The following is a 24,825-nucleotide window of genomic DNA, read 5'->3' on the forward strand; positions in this document are numbered from 1 at the left end:
ACAGAGAAAAGATATCTATTCAATTCTGACGTTTCATTAATGAATAATTTTCCCCATGCATAAATATTAATAGATAAAATTAATTAGTTAAATCATTGATGTGGAGGAAAATCAACAGGAAGCTCAGCTCTGTGAATCCTAATCTCATTTAATGATATTCCCTACTAATTAATGTTAACATGTTTGTACAGGTTTAGTGTTCAAACCTGTTATAAAAACACGCAGTGTGTTTTGTTACTATCACCTTTTTATATCCTTTACTATGTATACTAATTTGACATGGGAACGTATTATCAATATATTAGGAATATAAAGTCCTCCTCTTATCATAAAGCAGTAAAGTGAAATCAATCTGTGTCGTGCAAATATATGGAGCTTGAAGCTTGGTGATGTTCAGAACTAGTTTTTGGATAAGAAAAAAAAATACATTTTCTTTTAAAATTACTGTGTTGAAGCATTCAAATTTTGAAAAAGAAGATAATCTGTATCTATTCTTGTGGGAGATGACCTCAGAAAGATACTACAATGTATCAGCTCCGTGCCCAATAAGTGGTGCTGAGGGTGGTTATTATCCAAAGCCATTAACCATAACCAGCCACAGTCCTTTGGATGACTCGTGTGACCTGATGGAGGAATCCAAACAGTGTGTTGAATCAAACTCGATTCAAACATGATTACAGGCCTAGCTCCAAGAAGTAGCTGTTAGCGAGATCAGCCAATGAAGATTCTCCATTGAATGAGTTTATTGTTAAGAAAAACCTCTAATTGAGTTATAAAACTAGAATTGCGAAACAAAGGAAGCCACAAGAATGATCAAATTTATCAGGTAATAAAGCGGCTAAAATAAAATAAGCAGCTAAAATAAAATAAAACAACAACCAGAGGTGCTGCAGCAAACGACTATTCAGTACAGCGCCAGGTAAGTGAATGGTTAACTCTCTAGAAAAGCTTTCCAGTCCTTTTGTTTTCTATCTGCTGTTCAGTTAGGTCCTCTCATATTTTATTTATCCTCATGCAACCCCTCGTTAATTATGACAAAACTGTAATGGTGTTAAATATCTGTTAGCTTGTTAGCTTAGCTAAGTTACTAAAAAAAGCAGATTTTCTGCTAGCTTACTCCGTTTGGTCTCCTTGATTCTCTGAGCATTGATTGTTTTGCAAATCAAATGCATCAGCTAAAACGGTGAAATCTCAGTAGAACTAGTGTTTCATTTATCAAGATAAAAAAATGTCACAGTGCTGTAGAACTGCTGCTGGACTATGGCGCCACAGTATTTCACGTAGTTCAGATGAGACACGCACCAAACAAGGTGTCCAATCCCTTAAAACTGCTAATAGGGCTATCACTGAAGACTACTCTGTTGACCTTTTAAAATACTGGCTTCTAAGTCCTTATTCAACATGCCCTGTTTATTGGATTGGCAGTGCCTTTATAGGCCACCTTTAGAGGTGCAGAGCTTATATATTTTTTGGCCTTTCACATCTTTTTCTCTACCCTTTGGCTACCACTCACCTCTGACCTCAGCAGAAACACCATGGGAAATGACTAGAGTGTTAATGACGTCCGCAAACAAGGCAGCTGTGTTTTACCATCGTGCTCCTGCCATGGCCCAACAGAGTGCATATATAAATAAGCGCTTGTATGTAATGCAAAGACTTCAATAAGCTTTTGACCCTAAAGCTTTCATATACTAAATAACACTCAGTTTCACTGTTTTCCTGCCTACACCTTATCTTCTTCTAAGCAAAACTCCTGAGATGCAGTGGGAGCCTGAGGGCTGTGATGATGCTGAGATAGACTGCTCCACACATGACCTTTGAGCACAGAAAAGTGAGAGACGTGTGTTGTTAAAAGAATAATGGGGATGGGCAGATAAATAAGCATATACACTAGATACATGACAGAGGAGCGTGAGATCCATTACAACCTCATTATTTTAATAGAGACTGAAGGTACAATGCCACGATATATCCCCCGCATGCACGCACACACGAACACTCCTGCATGGACGAGCTTTCAGAAAATCAGACAACCACAAATAACCTTGTGCACTCATACTGTGTTCTTCACATATTTCATTTAGGTCAATGATCTTTGAAGAAGGAAACTTGACAGCCTATAATGGGAGAAATATAGAAATTCTCTACCTGTTTCAGAGTTTGAAATATGTGCAGCCTGTTCTTTGGATGGTAAACACGTTACACTGTTGGATTTGGTAAACATTGGATAATGATACCTTGCATGTTCTGACACACATCCACCTGCCAAACAACAAGGGTTCAGTCTTGTATGCACCCTTCAGTCTGCCCATTTATCATGTCTCCCTGCACTGTGGGTCGACCGCTTCGCTAATGATGCCAATTAATTGAAAACATTAGTGCATCTCAAAGAGTAGCATTTCCTGGTAAGGGAAAGTATTTAGGGGAGGGGATATCAGAGCCTACACAAGTGATGCACTGTTTGGCTTTATGTGATTAACAGGGAACATAGGTTAAACATAGAGGGAATCACAGCTGTCAGTGATATGATCAAAGACACCAGACACTTGCAAAGGAACGTATGTTATAAATATAGCGCTCAGAAATTGAAGACGTACATTGATGTGTCTGTATGTGCAACTGTGTTTTTCTTTTCTTTTTAAGTACTTTGGATTTGTCATGTTTCTCCAATGTATAAATTGCAATGCCGTTCTGAAACTGAGCCTTAAGTCACCCTAAAATTCTCAAGATCTAGCATTTGTGAAGATTACCTCAAATTATAGTCAGACGATTGCTTATTCTAAATGCACACACAGCGTTACAGAGACAGAGTGCGAGAGAGCAGGCTCACTACCAGACTTGGTGGTGTGGCAAAAGCCTGGCAGACAGAGATGATGATAGTGGAGGAAGCTTCCAGCCTCCTAGCCTCCATATCAGCCAGGTGTCCATGGAGGAGATATAGTGAGACTGAGGCAGCGGAGGGAGGGGGACTGTCAGCTCTGAGAGAGGATACTGGAGTGTGGAGACAGCACTTACAGACACAGACATGAGGCAAGTAGGCTGCTACTGGATTCAGATGAGCAGCTTTTGTACAGGCTGTGAAATCAGTCCTTAATAATGCTGCTTAAAACAGAGTTTCTTAAACTTTTTCAGGCCATGGATGGGCGAATGATTGTTGAACCAATATATTAAAATATGCAACATATAAACAAAATGAAGAAGCAGTAACTATCACCTTGAAAGGAGCTGATAAATGCAGTATTAAATTCGGAACTGCATTTAAACAGAGAAGTTATTTAATGCTCTGAAAACTGAATTAACAAAAAATGGCTGCCAAAAACTTCCAGATGTCTAAGCCACGTGATAAGAAAGGGTAAGGCCGAGTCCTGGATGTGTCAGTTTGACAGGAGGACAGCACTGGAGACCTTCTAGCTGTTGTTACACAAACAAACTCAGTGTTGCATAAAAAGCACTTTATCATCCCTATTCTAAACTAGGATGTAATTCAGTCTTTAGAATTAAATTGAAGTTGGTGTTTCAAGAAAATATTTTCTTTCTTCATCCAATTCTGTTCACATGAGTGCCATATCTTTCTCAGGGTATGTGGAAGATATAGTTTGGGAGGTTTAGTTGTTACCTGGACAGTGTTCATGTTGAAAGGGCTACCTTAAGGAGTTTGAGGTACTACATGTTGAGCAATATTTAAATATTCTGTAGTTACGTTCTATATAAGTAGGCTTCTTAATATCAAATGTTATCCATTGCAGTGATGTAGAGTTACCTTTTCATTAAACTTGAGTTTACTACTGATAAGATGTAAAAGGACGCCCATCTTTGGGGCGCTGCTTCATAAAGGGTAACTTATATTGAGGACAGTGAGAAAGATTTAACCCTTTAATGTCTCAAGATCAGATTTGTGTTTAATAAAAATCTCTTCTGAGCTCTGGTTTCTTGCAGCAAGTGTGGAAAAACAAGGCTGCCATGTTTAGGGTTTACAGAGAATGGCAAGGCAAGGCAAGGCAAGTTTATTTGTATAGCACAATTCAACAACAAGGTGATTCAAAGTGCTTTACAGAGACAATGGTCCAAAAGAGAGAAAATGTCCAGTGAGTGGCAGTTCCCTGAGCAATAATGTCTTGTTCATGCCAGAGTTTAAAGAAGAATGGCTGGCCTGCTTTGAGCTGACAGGAAAGCAAAAGTAACTAAAAAAACAACAACAACAAAACAACATGGCTATGTCCATCGCTTATCCCATATTAGCTTCTCTTCATTGGTTCCCTGTAATTTAAAAATTGAATTTAAATCCTTCTCCTCACATACAAAGGCTTGAATCATCAGGCACCATCTTATCTTACAGACATCATTGCACCGTATCACCCCAATAGAGCACTTCCCTCTCAGAGTGAACTTGTGGCTCCCAGAGTATTTAAAAGTAGAATGGGAGGCAGAGACTGCCATCTTCAGTGGAATCTGCTCCCAGTTTGGAGACAGACACTGTTATGATATTTTGATACCATAGTAGCATTTACAGGATATTGTTTTATACAGGAAAACTGTTACTCAATAAGGCCGATCTACTAGTTGTTTTTCTCTTTCTCTGTGACCCAAGAATTAATGTGTAAGACTTACAGGCTGGTACCTCAAGGTCGAAAACACCACAGAGATGAGACCACTTCCTTACTCCCATCCTCCCTTTTTCTTTATCTCCTGGAAAAGGCTCGTTAAAGGCTAGGTGGTTTGTTTCAGAATTCACTGATGAAAGAACTCTGTATTTTATGTCTAGGAGTGTATTTTGCTGGGATGATCATAAATTGTAGCTGAACTGATAAACTACACAAGGGATACTTTGCTCAGAAGGCAGGAAGACGTTTCCTTATTTGGTCTGTACCGGTTTGAACTGGGAAAGCTGACACACGAACCTTTTTTTTCATCTATATAAACTGCTGTGTATCAAATAAACCTTTGAGTCGATTGGGAAGGCAACCTAAAGCAGTCTCTGTTTTCTTGTTCTCCCAAGCTGCTCCCGAGCTCGTACTAACACGCTGAATGGCATACCTGAGTGTTACTTTAAATAATTAGGAATCTTAGAAGGAAAGGACAGAACTCTGCTTATCGCTCACGCCACGGAGGAAACCCGGGAAGGCAATTTCCTTCAGACACCCTGTCTGCTTTTAGGATTAGACATTACTGAACAGTAATGTAGCACATTGTACTAAATTCAGTAATCACATTGCAATTACAAATGTGTTGTTGCTTGGGTTACGAATGTAAAAGGTTTTCTGTACAACTGTGCAACTAGAACAAAAAAAAAAATCGATATGTTCATTTTTCTTAATGTGCACTTGTGCTACAATCAGCTGATTTCTATTCATGTGCAGATAGGAGGAAAATAGTGGAATGGTTGCTTTTATTTTTATTGCACAAAACAACAAGAGCACGTTAATTAAGTGCAGACTGCATCTAGAACAGGAACAACAACATTATACTGCGAACACAACTTGGTCTCTTTACAAATATCTGCACCGGCAACATGCTAACACAGAGCTAGTGAAGAACAGGGAGTGATGTTCAAGCTGAAGGCATGCTGACCCCAGCTCAGCTGCCAGAGCGTGATCTTCAACAGGTAGCAAAGGCAGTGATGAGCAGTCAGGCTTACATGATTGTAGCATCCATTTGTACCTTTGTGTTTTTAAAGTGGAATCACTGTGCCGATTGCTTTTAAGTCTCTTTGGGCTGGATTTCAGCTTTGCATTTTGTTGTTGGTTTTGTGGGCATACAACACTAAAAGAAAGACTGTATGTGTATATTTTTAGGATGGTGAGTTTTGTCAGTGTCTGTCACTGTAGCCTCAGGTTTGTAAAGTTAACTAATGATTATATGACAGTGTGTTTCAGGTCATGTTATGGAGTAATGTAACGAGAAGTGTATTGAGTTATTTTCTCTGACAATTAAACTACATTACTTTTAAGAAAAGTAAGCAGTAATGTTAGATTAGTTAATATTATTAGTTATTACACTCTAAGAAATGATACATTGATGTTGCTAGCATTATGTAAACGTTTTATGTTAAAATTAATGTCACCAATTGATTTTTAACTCTAAACACAAGGATATTGTTTTGATTTTAATTAATAACACAATATTTCAATACAACAAAATCCAGTACATTAAATCCAACGTAAAAAGTTCATTTAAAATGAACAGCACTTTAATTTGAAGAGGATTGTCCTAACAGGCTCTCCGTACTTCTCAGTTTGCACATGTGCAGTGTGGAAGTTTGAACAACCGCCATTTTCAACCGAAACTTGCATCATGCTCAGAAGCCTGGATAAAATCCATTGCCATTTGAGGATTATTTGGTAAGTACAACCATTTAAGGATGACAACTTTGGTTAATGTGTACTAAATGATAAACATCCGACATTTTCAGGAGTACTTCTGTATGTTTTATTTTAAAACAAATGATGTCTGGTAATTTTTTTTTAGCATTCTAGCTTGTATGCCTCTCACAGGTGTTAGTAGTCAGGCATTTAACAAATATTATCGGGCCCACTTCGGTGTAATTTCCCAAAATGTTTTACGATTCATGTTAAGCTGCAACTTGCCTACTAAGAACTGCAGATTTAAAATTATTCCCAACATCTACTGCGCATGCTCCCTGGTGTCAGTAATCGGCACCAGGAGCGCCAGCGATCCGATCCGTTTGAAGAATGAAATATATGTATAGTGTATTTTAGAAACATGCATCAAATAAGTTGCTACATTGTTTGAAGGAATTCTACCCGTGTTGATATCTGGTTTAGTGTTAATATCAGTGATTAAAGTGTAAGACATGCATTTATCTTGTGTCATTAAAATGCAGCATTATGTGTAATACAGCTATATGTAATGCATTTAACTCCTTGTATCAGTTCCATTGATTATCAAAGTGACAATTTGTGTGTTCCCCCCTTCATTTTACGTTGGTCAGCTAGTTCTGTCTGTCAGTAGATGCAACAAAAGTGGCTCAGATGTGATTGTGGTTACTGTTATCTTTTATTGTAACTCTTGTTATCGTAATAAATACCAGAAAATATTATGATAGGATTTTGAATCCATATTGCTGAGTTCTAATCTTCTATTTCTTTTTAACATTTTTAGGGGTACAATTAATAATTATATTGTTGAACAGTCTAGAATTGATTAAAGCAAAAGTGAAAGCTTTCATGTATTGTCAAAATTGAAAAGCTTCTAGTTTTGTGTTCATATATTTGTTGATCTGACTCAGAAGAGTCAGTGCCTAACCAATCATTAACCTCACTGAATGTCACTAATGTGAGTTGTCAAACATTGTTTAATTACTCATCGCTAATCACTCATCTGTTAATATTTTTGACTTTGGTTTGGGAAGAGGTGGAAAAGAACCAAAATCTTGTCTCACATTGAGTTCTTATCTCCACCAGAATATCAGCATTGATGTTCGACGGGAATGCGTTCTAAAAACTATCTGTGTCTACTTAAATAAAAAGCCAGATGACCTGTTCAAGGAATTCTTGGTAAGTTAGAAAAGGGGAAAGATCAGTTTGTTTGTTTGTTTGTTTTTTAATTTGGGATAGTAAATTGAATGTGGGCTCATTTATTCATATGTATCTATATGCAATTAGCTTTTTCCCCCCTTGTTTTCATTTTAAGGATGTGGATCTTTGTGCAAGAAGAGAAACGGAGCAGCTGACTTTAGGAGTCTGTGTTGTCAGACATGAAGGAGCAGACTCTGCAGATACACCTGAGGACATTGGTTTCATCATAGAAGGATACACTGTGCTGAAAGCTCTTAGTGATGTGGCAAAGGGGTGTGCCCTCCTGCTTGGACTAATCTACAGTCTAAATCTGAGCTACCCAAAGCACCTGAAATACACATTTGAATTTCTTCAGAAGGTGCTGATGGAGTTGGATGGGAACAACCTATCCATGAAGGTGCAAGTTCTGAAAAACAAACTGCTTGAGTGAAACAGCCTGCACTGAACTATAGAGGACACTGAACTGGTTACAAGATTCTCAAACCCATCTCCTTGCACTTTATAAACTGTTCAGTTTGAATTCCGCAAGAACTTCTGCAAGGCCTCATACTTTTTGTTCATGTTGAACTTTTACCACCCTCCAGCTACATTGAACAAGACTGCTCCTAAGTTTGGACTTCATTTTAAGTTTTGAAAAAAAAAAAGGTTTTTTAAATATGGACAAAAATGCCACTAAAGTCATTTCTACTTGTTGTTTATAGGACTGTATTGTGAGTTTTCCATTGTACCCGAAGCAAGTTTAAATTAAGTCATGTTAATGTTAAAAATGTTGGAATCACAACACTTTCCAGTTTTAATAACTTGATTTTAACATTCTGTATTATGTCTTCCTGAACTTAATATGCACTTGCATATATGTGAAGATATTTTTGTTTAGGAAAAAGGCATTGATCTAGAATTTTGAACAGCTCAAAGTTTGCTTCAGCACATTTTACACAAAGTGTTATTAAAGTTGGGTTAACTGAATAAAATTGTTTGATTTATTCAATTTACTTTAAATAGAGTAAGTAATTTAATCCTATAGTTTCAGTAGAGCTCGTTTAGGGTTAGTCAATTTATCAGATGTACTTAAAATTTGTTGTTCAAATTAAATGTGTCATACATTTTAGATTTCACTAACCCAGTTGTGTGGAACCGGTTGACATAACTGGGTGGAGTAAATGCAACATCTTATTTTATAGAGTAAGTAGGGCTTGTTTTGGTTGAGTAGATTTTATTTAGTGTTGTCAATTTAACTCAACATGTTAGTTAGATCAACATTATGATATTTAGTTAATACAACACCATTCTTGTGATTTGCATTTAATTAGCCAAAGCTTGACAGATGTACTTAAAATTTGTTGTTCAAATTAAGTGTATCATACATTTTATATTTCACTAACCCAGTTATGTGGAACCGGTTGACATAACTGGGTGGAGTAAATGCAACATTTTATTTCTTAGAGTGTAGTTATTATTAGTGGTCATTAACATGGAGCAAATGGACTTAAATTACGAACCAAAGTGTGGTTTATGAAATGTTGGGTGAGTGTATGTATCTCCTGACAAAAGGATGCTCTATCAATCTGGGACTCACATAATGTATTTTTTTATATTTTGCTCTGATACACAGTAAAACAAGCCAATTTGCTTTGATGAAGAACATTTTCTACAGCATGTATTATTGCTTACGAATCTTTTCTTGGCCAGCTTGCCTGCTGTGCCAACAACCCAATTACCAGGTAAAACCCTGGCTTAGTCTTCCCAGAGTTCTCCACTGCATCCTGCATCCATCTCAGACCCCAGAGAGCTTCCGCTCAGCTCTCCACCAATGTCATTTACACCTCCCACTCCACCCTGGTTTACGTTGGTTTGAGGCTGCCGTGTAACAGCCCCCCTGCCGACCAGGAACACACAATACACAAGTGAAACTGGGTTCTTGGGGACAGCAAATACGACACATCAAGACATGTCATTACGGGCGGTTTTCGCCTGGTGTTTGGCTCGAATCACATCATCAGACGTGGAAAGATTGCTAGAGCTTTGCTGCATCTTTTTTTTTTTTTGCTGAACAAGAGGAAAGAATGAAATGAAGAGAAAAAAGAGGAAAAACTTGTTTGAATGAGAGCAGACAGAGAGATCTGCAGAAGAGGCACTGTAGTATGGCTCTGCGGGAAATGAAGTTGCACCTGGAGCAAGAAAAGGAAGAAGTAACGTGAAGATGGGTTAGGTGTGGGGGCAGTTGGGAGGTGGGAAAGCCATTGAAGCCGAGCAGAGGTTGAGTGGGGTTGAAGCCACACTGTAAGCCGTTCTTTCCCCTGAGACAGGCAGAGTTAGAGGGCCAGGATGGGACTGGGTTACAGGGAAGGACCCGGGGCCATTTCATTACAGAAAGTGTCTGTCCAGAAGATGGGAAAAGGATTATCCTCCAAACAGGATTTATTGGAGGGGATAATTCATTGGCTGAACCCACAGTGGGAAAGCGCCATATAGGTTGAGGTTACAATATCGCTTCATTCACAGCTTCCAACCGCCTGATTTCGAGCAATGTATGTGTTTGTGTGTGTGTGTGTTTGTGAGTTTGTTCAGAGATAAGTGGATGTGTGTGCATGTGGGTGTGTCAGCATGAGTTTGTGTGCGGTCTGTGCACCTCTCTGCTCAGGGTAATACAGAAAAGTTGAGTTGCCATAGGCACTGTGACATGATTAGTTCTTCCTCTTACCGGTTGCATTATGAGGCACCAAGAGACGATTTTGCTGATTTAACAGATAGTAGAAAATAATGAAAGCAAAATACCTGTCACAATCACTTAGGTGACAAGGGGCACATACCAAATAGAAAGAAACAACATGCACTATTCCACATTCATAGGGAATATGTAAATTGCGCATATTCTATTTCCCCATTCGCAGTCTGTAAGAAAACAGCTGAGGTGTGAAAAACTGGAAAACAAAAAAATGAATTGGAACTCATTTGCTGTCTTTGGGCCTGCAGGGTACTTGACAAAACAGTGATGGAGACATTGAGGAACGCTGGGGAGATTTGCATTTAACAAACTGATGTCTCCTGGCCTGTCATGTTATATTAATGTTGGAGGAAGATTGCCACATTCTGGCCTTTGCTAATGGGGTAATAAGACAACTGGCTCCACAAAGCAGTGCTTGTGTCTGCTGGCTAACTGAGGAGGAGGATTAGATGACAGTTCTGAGCATTCTGCCAGCCAGGGAAGACATCTTTATGATGGTCAGATTTACAAGCATGAACTGTCCTCTTAATAGCATTCACTGTGTTCATTGGCAAACTGGATTGAACGGCAGCATTTTGGCTGAGGTTTCCACTTCATTCACGCTAGCGAGTGCATCACAAAACCGGGACATTTACATTTTCTTATTGCCCTTTCATATTTTTCAGATGATGGCAAAAAATGAGTCTGAAATCATTCCCTTAAAAGGCAGTTGATTGGGGTGCCAAGGTCTGTAATTTGCAATTAACAAACGGGCGCTGGAATTTGATTTGGGTCAAGGTCCTCATTTGCATACTCCTTTCTGACTAGTACAGAGACTTCAGGGGTCCTCTGTCTCAATGACAGTGTCTCGTTGTCTGATTTATGTTCAGCAGTCATGGTGGGGAGAAAAAAGCCAAGCAGTGTTACCCTGCTCCGCATCAATGTGCTTCTTGTGACTCGTCACGCTTTTGCTGTTAATGAATTCTGAGCGCGAGCTGTGATTTCTATTGGTTCATCTCAATTGCTTGTTAATGGCAGGGTCATAAGGCCAGTGAAATAGCGAAGTCCACCTTCAGACTCAGGGGTGCTTACTACAGGAAGGTAGTGCCTTGAGCTGTGACCTGTTGAAATGGCTACCAGTGGTGTCTGGTGATTATTTTTTACCTGGGCGGTGGTACAGTTACTAAAGCCTTCTCTTACATATGCACATGTGGTCCCAGAATTGCACTGGCTTTGATTGCAACTATAGTGGATTTTTGTCATTTTACTCTAATATTCATTCTATGATTTCAGCTCGACCGCTTGTCTGTTTCCTCAGCAAGAAGTAGAATCGTCAAGAATACAAAAATATTTAGATTTAAGCGTTCATATTTTAGGTAAATGCTGACTTTATAGTATTTTGAGATTCTCTTGCATCAAGTTTTGTGTCTCAGGTAAGGGACATTTGCCTAGATTTAATAACTGAGTCTATTCCTATAAATTGTATTGAATGTTGTCCATTGAAAACCCCAAAGAAAATGGAAAATTGTAAGAATAGTCTGAAAGGGTATTAGCATTTTTCAGACTTACTCTTAACATTTTACCAGTTCAGATTTTCTAACACTATTTAAATTGGCAGTAAAAAAATCAGCAGACATTTTGAGCTCTTGCATTGATGCCATCGCTTTTGACGGGCTCCTGCTCGCATGTACACATTCTCTCATGCCCGTAAGCAGACTTGTCAGGTGTAATTCTTCCTCGTGACAGAGCTATGAAGTCTTGTGTCAAGATGCTTGAAGAAGAGCAGGTTAAAAGAGAGATCTGCTCCCACGCCGCTAATCTTCGGGCCTGTATTTGAAGTGCACTCAGGCCCTGCTGATGGAGTAAGTTCATCACAGTGGGGGGTGAGGGGTGGGAGTGGGGGGGGGGGGGGGGTGTAGGACAGTAAGTTGCTGCCCTTGGGAGCCACGACTCATAGCAGAGCTTTCATACTATTGACTGCCTGTCTTCTGCATTCACTGCTTTCAGAAGAAAGCGTGGTGGTACGAAAAAAAGAGACACATTTGCACAACACCAGAAAGTAGCATCCACACAGAGTTTGTGTTGACACCTGTGTGCACTCAGTGTGCATTTTAGAAACACGCCTCATCTTTATTTTGATTCTTAGTCAATCTACACAAAAACTATGCATTTTTCTCTAAACATTTACTTCAGACTTCTAAAAAAAAAAAAGACCCTTTTGCCAGTAGTTCTGTACAGCACTAACTGCTCTGAACTGGATAATAACTGCAGCTGAGCTATTGTTAATGCTTATACTGTACCGTGCTTCCCTAGTTCAGCTCTTTGGTATTTACAGCTCTATTTCCCCATAGTTCATTACCACTCACTGTATCTGTGGAGTGTGTTTAGCCGGGGAGCCTGTGGCTTGACAGTCCCCAGGGTGGAGTGTGTTTGTTTAGGGCCACTGCTCTGCTCGGACACTGAGATGCAGATGGTGCAGGGAGCCGGCCCTGGAGTGCCTTTGGACACGCTCTGGCAGAGTGCAGGGTCATGTTCTCTCGCCGACTACAAGACAGGAAATCCATTTAATTACCTGTGAAGCAGAAGACGGGGGGGTGTGGGGGGCTGACAGAGGAGGACTGTGTTCCCCGAGCACTCTGCCAGGGAGAGGGTGGGGAGGAGAAGGCGGGTGGGGAACAATGGCAGTGGGGAAAGAAAAAAAGGAACGAGGGAGAACAGATACTGTAAAGAAAGCTAGGGAAGAATACAACAGCTAACGGCAAAATGGTGGCTGCTTTCAAAGTCTTCCAGCATCTTCAGTAGTTAACCTAATTGATCCCACGCCTCCTGTTCTTTCTGTATCGCCTGCCCTCACTCCCTCGATCGAGCTATAATGGACATTCTTTGTCCACATTCCTTGTGAAACTCCCGTATAACTGTTCACAACTTGTTGTCTCCCCTCGCCTGTTAAGTCTTCCTCACTTCCATAACTTGTTTATCCACAGTTTTATGTTCATTCATTGTTTGTCCCTGTAAACTTTCAGTATTATTTAACATAGCCCTTTTCTCCCCTTTTTTGTCCTCCAGCTACCCCGCCCCCCCTTCTTTGCTGACAAAGGAACAAATCTGTCCCCAGCAGCCGACATGTCTACGGATTTTTTTCTGCCTCGTAGACCGGAGAAGCTCAGTCCTCGATGGGATAATGCTGGATAATAGCTAGATGAAGTGTGGTGAGAGGACACTATATACAGCTTACACCGGGAGATGTCTCAGATGATAGAGTTTGATCCAAACTGTTCAATTAAACTACAAGGATCACTGTACATATTGTTAACTGTTAATTCAAACAATCCAAACAGCTGTTATGTAAACAGCTGTCTCTGCAGTATATGCTTACATGCACATAAAGGTAAACCAAGAACAAAATACAGGCCTTATAGACAAATGCAAGCTTTTTTGCATATAAGTACATTTTTATTTCATTTTCACTGACACCACCAAAAATGTTTTAATGACCACTGCCATCTGCTTTCATCTCCAAGTACTTACTTAGTACACTGACTTCCCTTCAGTGTTATGTCTTCATGCTGTGGCAACATTGTAACTCTTGAGGCAGTATGCTGAAAATGGCAAAATTAGGGCTCTTTCAGACTGAAACCCAGAACTGTCACATCTGAGGAAGAGTTTGGCCCCATGCCAGGACCTGGAGAAATTCGCTACGACACCCTCTTGGCTGGTTCATTCCCCAGATCTGTTTCTCCAAATGGCTAAGGAGATGGGAGCAGTATCAAGAAACAGCAATGTTAGTTTGAACATTTGCACATTGGGAAAATGTTCAAACATTGGGGGGAAAAAAAAATAAATAAAAAAAAATAAAGACCCCCGCTGGCTGGCATTTGGGAATTACATGACAAAACCATGAACAGATGAACAGAATGTTTTTTTCCACACAAGGCAAATAAATGCAAGTCCCTGCAAGGCATCTGTGAAACTCTTAGTGAAGCATGATAAGCATATGATCGCACATAAAAAAAGTAAAAAGCAGAAAAATCTATTAACAGACGCTAAATTTTATATACAAAAATGATGAAAAGTCTCTGCAATACTTGGTCCAAATAATTTTTGATCCACGATCAAAGGGATCACAATCTGTATGTGAAAATAAAATAGCATGCACATGTCTGATTACTGGATTATTATATATCACGCACATGTGAGGTGGAAAGGTTACACATGCATGTGCAACTTTAGATATCAGTGAGTAGATTGCCAGAGGAAAAAAAACAAAATTTCTTCTTTGAATGTTTAACTGGGTTAGAAACAACGTCTCTTGATAAGAAGGAGACAGAAAATCTCTATTTTGCAAGTCTTTTCAGTGCGCTACAATAAATCTAAAACTTATGACAACATAGATTTTTAATTTTAAAGCTCATTTCATCGGTGCTGGCAGCTGCAATAACACTATACCCAAGAAAATAACTGGCTGACATGGAGAAATCACAGAAAAAGCATGAATGAAAGTGGAAACACGAATGATCGAGCAATTATACGGATTGCAAATTGTCCGGGAGAACTGACCCGCAATGTCACAAATAATTGCAGACACACCAAACGGAAAAATCAAAAGTGCAACAAACACTGATTCATTACAAGAACTAGGGAAGTGTTAGATAACCCTTTCTTTTCACCGTTTTCCAGCAACCATTTGTTTTTAGCAGAATTGCTTTGATATGATTTAACAAATTATAACCTTTCATGCTGTTCAGATCAAATTGTACCCATTTTTGTCAACATCTGATACTTTAGCTTTAAATTTGGGAATTTGACCGAAAATGAAAAATCTACAAAATGAAAATTCAAATGACATTTTGTATTTTAAGCATCCAAAACTGAGACTTTCCTAGATAAGATCAGATTGAAATGTATTATAGAGCCACCTGTGTTGGAAAAAGCAATAGAAATGTTGGCTGTAGGGGAAATTGCAGGGCTATAAATCTGTGTGTGTAAGTAGGATCTTAAGTTACAAATTTCCCTATCACATTCACTGCTGTTGCTATGAGACGTGTGACAAAAAATAATAAAATAAGACTCAGTTTTTTTCATAATGTCAATGTCTAAATAAGGTCTCCAGTTCTAGGATGATTGTAGAAATGTCTGAAGTAATAGAAGATTCCTGTTCAAATATTCAACACCATGAAGCAATGCATCATCAAAAGTTATAGTAGAAGCATCTCTAAAAAATAATCTTGAAACATGAGCTTTTTTGAGGACTTATTCGACAGCTTTCCACCAATCATTCAATTGTTGTTATAGAAGCACCAATGAAAGACACATTTGATCGATGATATATTACCATTGTAGAAGATGTATCAATTCGACGTGATTCAGTGACAGGCTGGAAAGGCCTATGATTCATTGTAAATGTGCTGCTTGTATAATCTGAGCATGATCACAAACTACCGTGAAAAACATCAATATTAATGAAGGCTGTTTAGATATAGACACTCGGCTTTTTATTTATGAGTAGGAAGAAGTACAGACCAGAGAGGAATGAGGTAAAGCCCTAAGTGAGTATTTTTTTTTCTAAAGGTGTAGTTTATACGCATCAGAGGTGTCACAGTTTTCTGCACCTCTAAGTTATTGACATGCAATACCACAGCCAGGTTGGAATACTGAGTGCATAGTTTATCATGCTCTGAAGCTACCTTGTTGTTCTCAGGTCTCACCATAGATCCAGAGCATACCTCAGATAATTCTCCCTCCCACTTCGCCCATTGCTAACTTTATACCTCTTTTCTTCTCTCCTCTAACCCTTCACTTCTTTCCTCTTTCCAGGTGGGTCAGCCAGCTAACGATCTGGCCAACTAAATATCCCAAGAGGCTCAGTTCAACTACAGTTCAGGCCTTGACTGGGTGAGAGAACGAAAGAGTGGGGGAGACATAGTGAAGGTGTGTACAGTATTTTTGAACCTCTCTTATAATTTTGTTTGGCTTCTGCTGCATTAATACACTTGCAGGAAAAATAGTCTTAAACGTAATATTTCTGTTTTTAAAATGACTTTGAGTAATAAATAGCAGCTGTTTAAGATCAACCGTGAAATTATATTGTAAGCGCGACATGTCATGTAACAATTAAAACTGTCGCTGTTATCTTATCCCCGTGCCCTTTTTGCATGATTGTAAGTCAAATAATGTTTCCTATCCAACTGTCTAAACAAAAACAAAAGATTTATGCTCTATAAAACACCCACAGGCAGCGGGGATATGGCATGCAAGGTGTTTAGAAATGATAGTTGGCTAGTGGAAGCAGCAGAGCGTGAACTAGGGTCTGTCAGTCGTGACATTCGTGTCCTCGGCCACCTCTTTGAATGTGGATAAAGGCTTCAATTTGTGTGTCTGTTTGTTGGGGTTAGGGAGTGGTATGGCAGGTGGCTCGCTGCCTGTGGCAAGTGAGGAAACTGTTACCTCGGACAAGCATTTCAGGCATTAAAGAAGGCATCTCCGTGTGCATAAATGTTTGTGTGTCATTTAAAGTGCATAAGCTTTGTCCAGTGACACGGGGACAGAGTACAAGCGGCCAGACAATTCAATCTAAAGTGCACAAATACAACTTTTTTAGTACAGGTTAAAAAAAAACACATTTTCTATTACCTAGAAAATTCCTCAAAATAGTAGAAATCACTGAATGTTGCATGTGAATAAAGGTACGAGTTGCTAACCTGATGGCGGGTTGGTGATGTGTGAAAGACCTACCTAATGACACTGGGGGTTAGAGAACTCTTTCTCAGAGTCGATCCAGAAGGAAGCCAGCCGAGCTCATCATGTTGAAAATAATTAATAATGCATTTAATAAATAGCTCCTGAGCCAGTGATGTACTCTCACCATCTGCTCCAGTTTAATTCCCTCCCTTTATTTAATGCTAGATAGCCATTAGATCACTATGGAGAAGACACGATAATGCATGCCATTATTCACGTGCTATCTGTGTCTTTAAATTCTAATTTGGAGGTTGCTGTTTTTCCAGCCATCATATACATGGAACAATTTGGAGCAACTAGGTAAGAGCTTCAGCCACATATTTGTTAATCAAGACATTTTAATAGAGGTCTTTTAATTATCCAGTTGGTTGCTGTAGATGTGCAGAGGATATGCTCCTGATTTATATTGTTATTTGATCAAATATGATTGAGTTTTGCTTAGACTATTGCTTAGTGTGTATTAGTCTCTGACAGAAGGCTATCACGATGAAGCTGTCTGCCAAATAAATGTAATGTTCCTTAGATGTGGATCAGAATAAGGGTCCCCACTGGTGCAGCAATCCAATATGTTTTTGCTTGGCTAAAAGCATATTTTTGCAGCTCTCTGACAGAGCTACTTGATCTAACATGAATCATTTAATGTATGCACTTTGCTTTGAAGGCTAACATTGATTTTAAGTTCCCAGCAAAAGGCCAAAATGTGATTGAAAATGAAATTTAGCGAGCAGTGTTGAGCTACATCAGGATACTCAATTCACGTATTTAACGTGCTGCTCTTGTGGTTGTGTTTAATGTTGAATGCCGTCTCTGTGCACCTGCTGTCAGACCATATTCTCCTTGTTAGACTTGCTGGTCATCTTTGCCCTTTAAAAAGACAGTCCTTGTGACATTCTGCTTTCTTAATAAAAAAACGTGGACTGGGGTTCAGCTAAGGAGCTTTATTAAGAGGATTTCTACAGAAGAAATGTTTAAAGATGTGTAATATGCGTCTTTACTTTGTGATTTTGCTGCACATCCATTTTAAGCCTCCACGTTTTGCAGGTGCAGGCGCCCACGCACAAATCCTTGCAGGCCATGTATAGATGTCCTCCAAAACCCAAGGTGTTACGTGGTGCCAGTTCAGTAAAGTAAACTTTTCTTTTTCAAAGTGCCGACATAGTTTTGACTCACGTATCGCAGGTGATGCCAATCAGTTCATCAGCGGGTTTTGCTTTCTCCCTTTTGTTTCTCTTGTCATGCTCATTGTAAAAGCAGAAATCTGAAAGGTCTAGCTTGGTGCTCTCTGCATCAGGGAGCAGTCAGTCACTTTAGATTAGACTATGGATGGCAGGTCAAGGAGAACAAAAACTGTCTCTACAGGAGACAAAGAGGAATACAGTTCTCTTTCATCGCACATGTCTTAGCTGAGAGAGAGAAAAAGGTGAGACGGGCCAAAGAACCAAATGCGTAAGGGCCACAGGCAAACGTCTTTTCAATGAAAGTGGATAGATTTTTGCGTACATGCTGAGAAAGGTTGTATGAATGAGGAGAAAAAAACTGCAACATTATATATTTGAGTATTTATGTTGGGTTTTTTTTTTTTCAAACACTGCAATATTGCTTTAGATAGAAATTACAAAGGATCTGTGTTTTTACATTCTGTAAATAGGGGTCATGGTAACATCTGAAGCCACACTGAAACATGATTGGCAGTCAGTGACCGTTGAAATAGAAAGTTATAGAAATGTAATAAGACGACCGCGAGGGGAGAAAAAAAATCACCTCTGACTCACTACACCTCTTTGAAGTTGTGAAAATCAATGCACTGGTGAAGCTGCAAATGCCATGTTGTAGTGAATGATTTATACCGTTTCTCAAACAGAGAAAGTGCGAGAATCCTCTTGCCAGCACTTCCTCTCTGCCTCTTTGAAAGCTTATGCCTTTGTAGCTTGTGCAACAATATGTGCGTCCAGAATATGTGTGCCATAAATTAAGGTTGACTGGACAAAGCTGGGATTCTGCCCTTGTGCTACAAAAGGGTATTATTGTGCGGCAGAGAGGCGGAGGAAAAGCGAAGTCATCTGCATCTGGATGGAGGAAGAGGGGGCTCTAGCATTCAGTCTGAGCCCCTCTGTGGCTGCTGAGGCCAGGCCTGCTGCTGCAGATAGACTTGTTCCAGCTCGTAGCCCTCCCTGGCTCCTTACCCTGCCTCAGCCCAGGAACAGATGGAGAGAGGAGAGTGAAGGAGAAGAGGGAGGGAAATAGCTCCCTTTTCAGAGCCTGGCACAAGCATTATGGGTATGTACTGTCAGTTTACTGTACGCCCAACAGAGTTTAGTTTGGTGGCCTTCGTGCAGATGTGTTACAGCTGATGCAACGTGAGAAAGTATGAGAAAGGAGAAAGACAACGTCCAATAAGACTGTTTGGATTTGCTCTTTATAATGTAACAAATAGCTTTAAGATTTGGGATGCACATGCACAATATTTACACATGCTCTGTGTTATTCCTTAGACCACTTCAGCTGCTCTGTCTGAGACCAGGTTGGGAGGCTTGCTGTTTATGCTGCTACTGAATTTTCTTCACCTAATTTATTCAACTCAAATTAAATGCTTTAAATCTGCACCACAATTAGGGCGCCCTAATCACAATATAATATTAGATATTTTTGTGTAACATTACAACACTGGTGAGCTAAAACATTAAAACCACCAGTCTAATGTTTTGTAGGTGCTCCCTCGGATGGCTGAAAAAGCTCTGTTCTGTCACAGACAGACACGAGACCTCTGGGGATATTCTATGGTGTCTGGCACCAGGACTTGGCAGCGGCTCCTTTGTTCCCTGTGTCCATTGCAAGGTGGCACATGCATGACTCAGATGCAGACTTTGGATGCTTAATCTGATTGTAATCTGGGAAGCTTGGAGGTCTGGGCAATACCTTTTTGCTCTCCTTTGTGTACATCCAACAGTTTCTAAGCATTATTTTTGCCATATGGCAAGAGGATTCACCTGCTATGGGAGGCTGCTACTATCCAGGAATATCATTCAATGGGGGTGGAGGTGGGGTGCTTGCCACGAAGAGATATTTAGGTGGGTGCTAAATGTACAAATAACATCCACATATATGCAAATACTCAAAGTTTCCCAGCAGAACTGACTTATGACAAGATGATAAGTGCTAGTTACTTCACCTGTCAGTGTAGAGCACCACAGAGAACCATAGAGAATGATAAGATAAGCTATGAGCTGTGAGGTTTGTTAGACAGTACAGTGGCACAGCAAGAAAGTCGTGGGTTCCAATGGGGCTTTCTTCCACATTGGGGTTAGTTTCATTCTAAATTGCCCATAGGTATGAATGGTTGTCTGCCTTGCTGTGCTAGCCCTGCAAAAAACTGGTGACCACTTTAATTAGGTAAAAAAAACATAGACTAAATGTACATCACAATACAAAAAGACTTTACTGACTACTAGTCATGTGATAGTCAGTAAGTAGTGGATAATTAACAATTCCATGCAAGATGGACATTTAACAACCTTTCTTTCCACAGAATTAGGATTACAGTATAAACACTATATTAGGATTTTCACAGTTCAAACAGATACACAGTGCATGCATGTGTGCCATGCATGCACTGATGCAGGCACACACAAATTAGATGAATTAAATTGGTTTTAAGAAATAAAATATAATTTTAAGTACACAGCAGAAGCTAGAACTCACAATAAACCTTTGAATTTTGAATGTACAAATTCCAAATTATTGAAATTATTAACTTAGATTTTTGGATAATTAGACTGTTCAGTCTGGTACATAAGTACAATTTTGCCTCCACAATAGTGGATATTAAATAAATATATGATTGAAGTGCAGACATTCAGCCTTCAAGGAGTTTAACAAAAGTACTGCCAGTTTATTACAGCCATTTTATATATGTAGTCCCCCATTTTCAGGCTCAAAATTATATGGACAATTGACTTACAAGCAGTTTCATGGCCTAGCAAGGCCTGTTCCCTCATTATTTCATGATAGATTAAGCACAATTAAGTAGAAAAAAAAGATTATAGGCCTATCAGGGAGATAGCAAAACCTTCAAAGGGGCTAAATCATCATTCTCTTATATTGTTAAAAAAGAAGGAATGAACTAGCCAGCTCAGCAACACAAAAAGGTGTTGAAAACAACTAAAGCCGACGATTGCAGTAGTCTTTTCTTGGGTAAGAGAAACCCCATTCACAGCATCTTGCCATTTCAAGAGCACCTTCAAGGACCATTGTCATCGACTACAATCAAGAGATGCCTTTGTGAATGGAAATATGGAAATTCAGATAGTTCACAACAAGGTATGACTGCTGGTTGCACTCAAGAACAAGAAGGCCAGATTAGATTTTGAGAGAAAACATCTGCACAGTTCTACAAAAAATGCACTCAAGGTTAAGTTGTGGCAGAATGACAGGAAGAGAAAAGTATGAAAACCAGAGAAATAGCTCATGATATGAAGCATATCACATCATCTGTCAAACATAGTGGAGGCACTATAGTGGAATCAGGTCACAAGTGCTTTTAGTGATGTGACTGCTGATAAAAGTAGCAAGTTGAATTGTGAAGTGATCAGGGCTATAATCTCAGGTTCAGCAAAAACGATTGGCTGGAGTTTTAATGTGTAAACAACAATGACACCAAATAGTTTCTCAAGTCAAAGGGTTGGAATATTCTTCACTGGACATCTGCCAAAAGGAAGCTCAATGCTAAGGACTTCAACCATTTGATTTGAAATCCACTGTGAGGCCAAAAAAATGTTTCATGGTCCAAATACTGATGAACCTAAATATATGCCTCATATTTATTCTGGTAGTAGCTTCTATTTATTTCCCAGATAAGATCACTTTTGATGTTTTCATCAGACAATCCAGTAAACATATGTCCCCAAATCCTTAACTGTTCCCTTAAGAATCTGCTAACAGTCAGTTATCTTAATAATTAACCTTTTTCCTTACCCTCCTCATACCAGTCCCTTCACTCTTGTTGTGACCATCAGTAATAGGCCAAATGACCTCTAGTTCTCCTAACTCTCCTTCATTACACTCAAGCTGCTTTTATTGGACTGGGGAGAGGATGAGATGGTAATGTGCCATGGCACAAGGGGCACAACTGATGACTTTAAACTCTCAGATCAAACCCTTGTGAGCCTGTTCGAGCCAGAAATCATAAACAGAAAACCATTTGCATATTTGAAACCCATTTACATATTTGAAACTGAAAAGCAATCACCAACAGACGCCATTTTTCAGTCACCAATAAAACCTTTGGTAAATGAACTGTTTAACATCTCAGCTTTTCACTGTAATGGATGAACTTCTGTGTTTGCTGCACATTTCAAGGCATGAAACTGTGGATATAATGAAGCCATAATGCAAAACTGAGGAGTCCAGGCGCTCTGTCTGTGTCTGAGTTGATGTGCCATGGTGTGCTGAGGAATAATAATCATGTAAAAGGATAATCATTCATAATGTAGTTCAGAGACTACAAAGACACAGTCCCTTTGGTACATACATGAGCAGGGGAGAAAGAAAAAAAAGACAAAGAAACAAAGAGAAACAATACTTCCTGGAGTTACGCGTGATTTCGAACGTGTCGCAAACAGCTGCGCTGTGCCAGATGAGAAAACAAAAGGGTGATGCCTGTTGAATTAAATAGATCCTATTGGAAAAGGCTCAGGATACTTTAGCCCACTTTAAAGCTCATGCTAAGGCACTCAGATCACCGAGTGAAAAGGCAGAGTGACGAGGGAAGAAAGAAAAGAGGGGGAGTGTCTTGTCCCGTCTAATTATGCATTTTAGACAGATCGCCACCAATTATCTCCCCTTCAGTAGCATCTGCCCTTCACATGACTGCAAAGCTAATGTGTGGACAGCCCACTGTTGGGGTTGGAAACTCGAAGCTTAATGTATGGTAAGCTGACAGAATTTACCCAATATCTGATGATGAGAAATTCAAGGTGAGACAAAGGTTTGGGTTTAGTCTGGCAGTTTAATGGGGCACAGTTTTATCATAGCTACTAATACTAACAACTCTAACCTTTGATATTCTGACATCCAGTACCGTTAGCGCTGTGGGGCTGTAAGAAGTATTCTCCTCTGTGAGGCCATTTTGACGTGATTCTTTACAAAAAGCCACAATTCAATCACAGGCATTTTTTTTGCCCCGTCAGGACATTCAGGCACATAAGGACGGAGGTGGTTTTCAGTGGTTAGTGTGACCACTACTTTTACTCTGAACTCAGGGCAAAATTCTGTGTAAGACGCAGTGAAGCAGTCCACTGACTTGTCCCCCAAAGCTGCTCATAACAAACTATCAACAGAAGTTCTGCAAAAAACCAACAAAAAAACCTGACAAGCCAACTTTTACAAAGTGACTCGGGCTTATAGAAGTGTAATGATCTAAAATGTCATTGTCAAATAATATCCCACAGAATTGATTGTGTAATTGTAAAAATGGCTTTTCCCACACAGAATCCATAAACTACAAAAGAGGTAATTCTTCATTTTGTTCCACACTTACTGACCCGAATCTACAACTGGAAAACAGAAGAGGTGGAATCTGTAGATAAAAGCTGACCACTGCTGACAGTAAGATGGAAGGCAATAATCAATATGGCTAAAATACCTACTAATATGATCGAATGATGACTGATTACTACAGTACTGAAAGTACTTAAGCCTGTAAAGCCTGAACCATGAAATAATTGCTAATTGTTAAATAAGGTCCATCTGAAAGCTTTCCCATTTCCACCAAATGAATCAAACCGAGATTTTGATCAAGTTTCTCCATTAACTGACTGTAGAATGATATTTTGAGTACACCTAAAATCTAAACAGTCTGCCAACTTTTTAATTATTGGATTTTCAAGTCTTATAGCTATAAGAAAGACCGATCGTTTGTCAATTCAAGCAATTCATCATGCAGTGACCCATGATAATTGATTTTTGTCTTGGTAATAGTGTTGCCAAAATACCTAAAATGTTGATGTTTTGACAAATGTAACTGAGAGTTATAAAAAAATACCCCCCCCCCCCCCCCCCCCACACACACACACACACACAAAAACCCCAAAAAACTGCACCGCTAATCTCTTAGCGCAAAGAATAAACGTTTATAGACTGGAGTGCTGGAGGAGCTGGAATGATTTTGCAACAACCTGAATGGTGCGATTCGCTGGCTTAGATAAATCATGCGGTCGGGGGTCTGTGGGCTTCAGCAAAGTGAATCAGCCAGATGCAAAAGTGTATGTGTGGGTAAGTGCATGTGTATGTGTGTCCATGAAAGAGCAGACCTTTCCCACACGGCAATAGGCTTCACTGGAGCAGACAATTGCAATGTAGCCATGTGAGAACAGGGCAAGATGGAGTCACTTTTGCTGACGGCTCATAGAAAACCCAACAATTTTGATACAGGAAGACAGTATGCCAAAGGCTGGACAAACATTAACGAAGTCTCAAAGGTTTCCTCCTGCTGCTTGCTGTGGGGGATGCTGTGCACTGCTAGAATTTCCTTAATCCTCTGAGCTTTGACATGTGTGCGCACTGCATAGGTGTTAGTGGGTGCATATAAACATTAATAAGTGTGAGTGAGAAATAAGCTCACTGCTAAATTGATATGATCATCTTACCGGCACTATGTTAGAAGTTGTAGCAAATAAACCAACCTCTTTTGGTGTTGCATGGAGTTAAATGTAAACACTGGACTTACTCATTAAAAAGGCCTTTTCAGCCTTAGTTTTATATTGTAGTAGAAGTAGTATTGTACCTTTGTTCATGACATGCTTATGTGTGTTTATGTTCTGGAGAAAAAGCAGCGTTGCCTTGCTTAATTGC

The 24,825-nt window shown here is 39.5% G+C and overlaps 1 long non-coding RNA gene across 1 annotated transcript; it reads left to right on the forward strand.

The window, feature by feature from the left end:
• The first annotated feature begins 6,231 nt into the window (after positions 1 to 6,231).
• LOC145428791 (uncharacterized) lies at positions 6,232 to 8,464 on the forward strand. Its single transcript, XR_013909113.1, has 3 exons — positions 6,232 to 6,338; positions 7,422 to 7,514; positions 7,651 to 8,464. It is a non-coding gene; the product is annotated as an uncharacterized LOC145428791 (long non-coding RNA).
• Positions 8,465 to 24,825: the final 16,361 nt, after the last annotated feature.

This window comes from Astatotilapia calliptera, chromosome 5 (genome assembly GCF_964374335.1).
Source record: "Astatotilapia calliptera chromosome 5, fAstCal68.1, whole genome shotgun sequence".
Lineage (NCBI taxonomy): Eukaryota > Metazoa > Chordata > Actinopteri > Cichliformes > Cichlidae > Astatotilapia > Astatotilapia calliptera.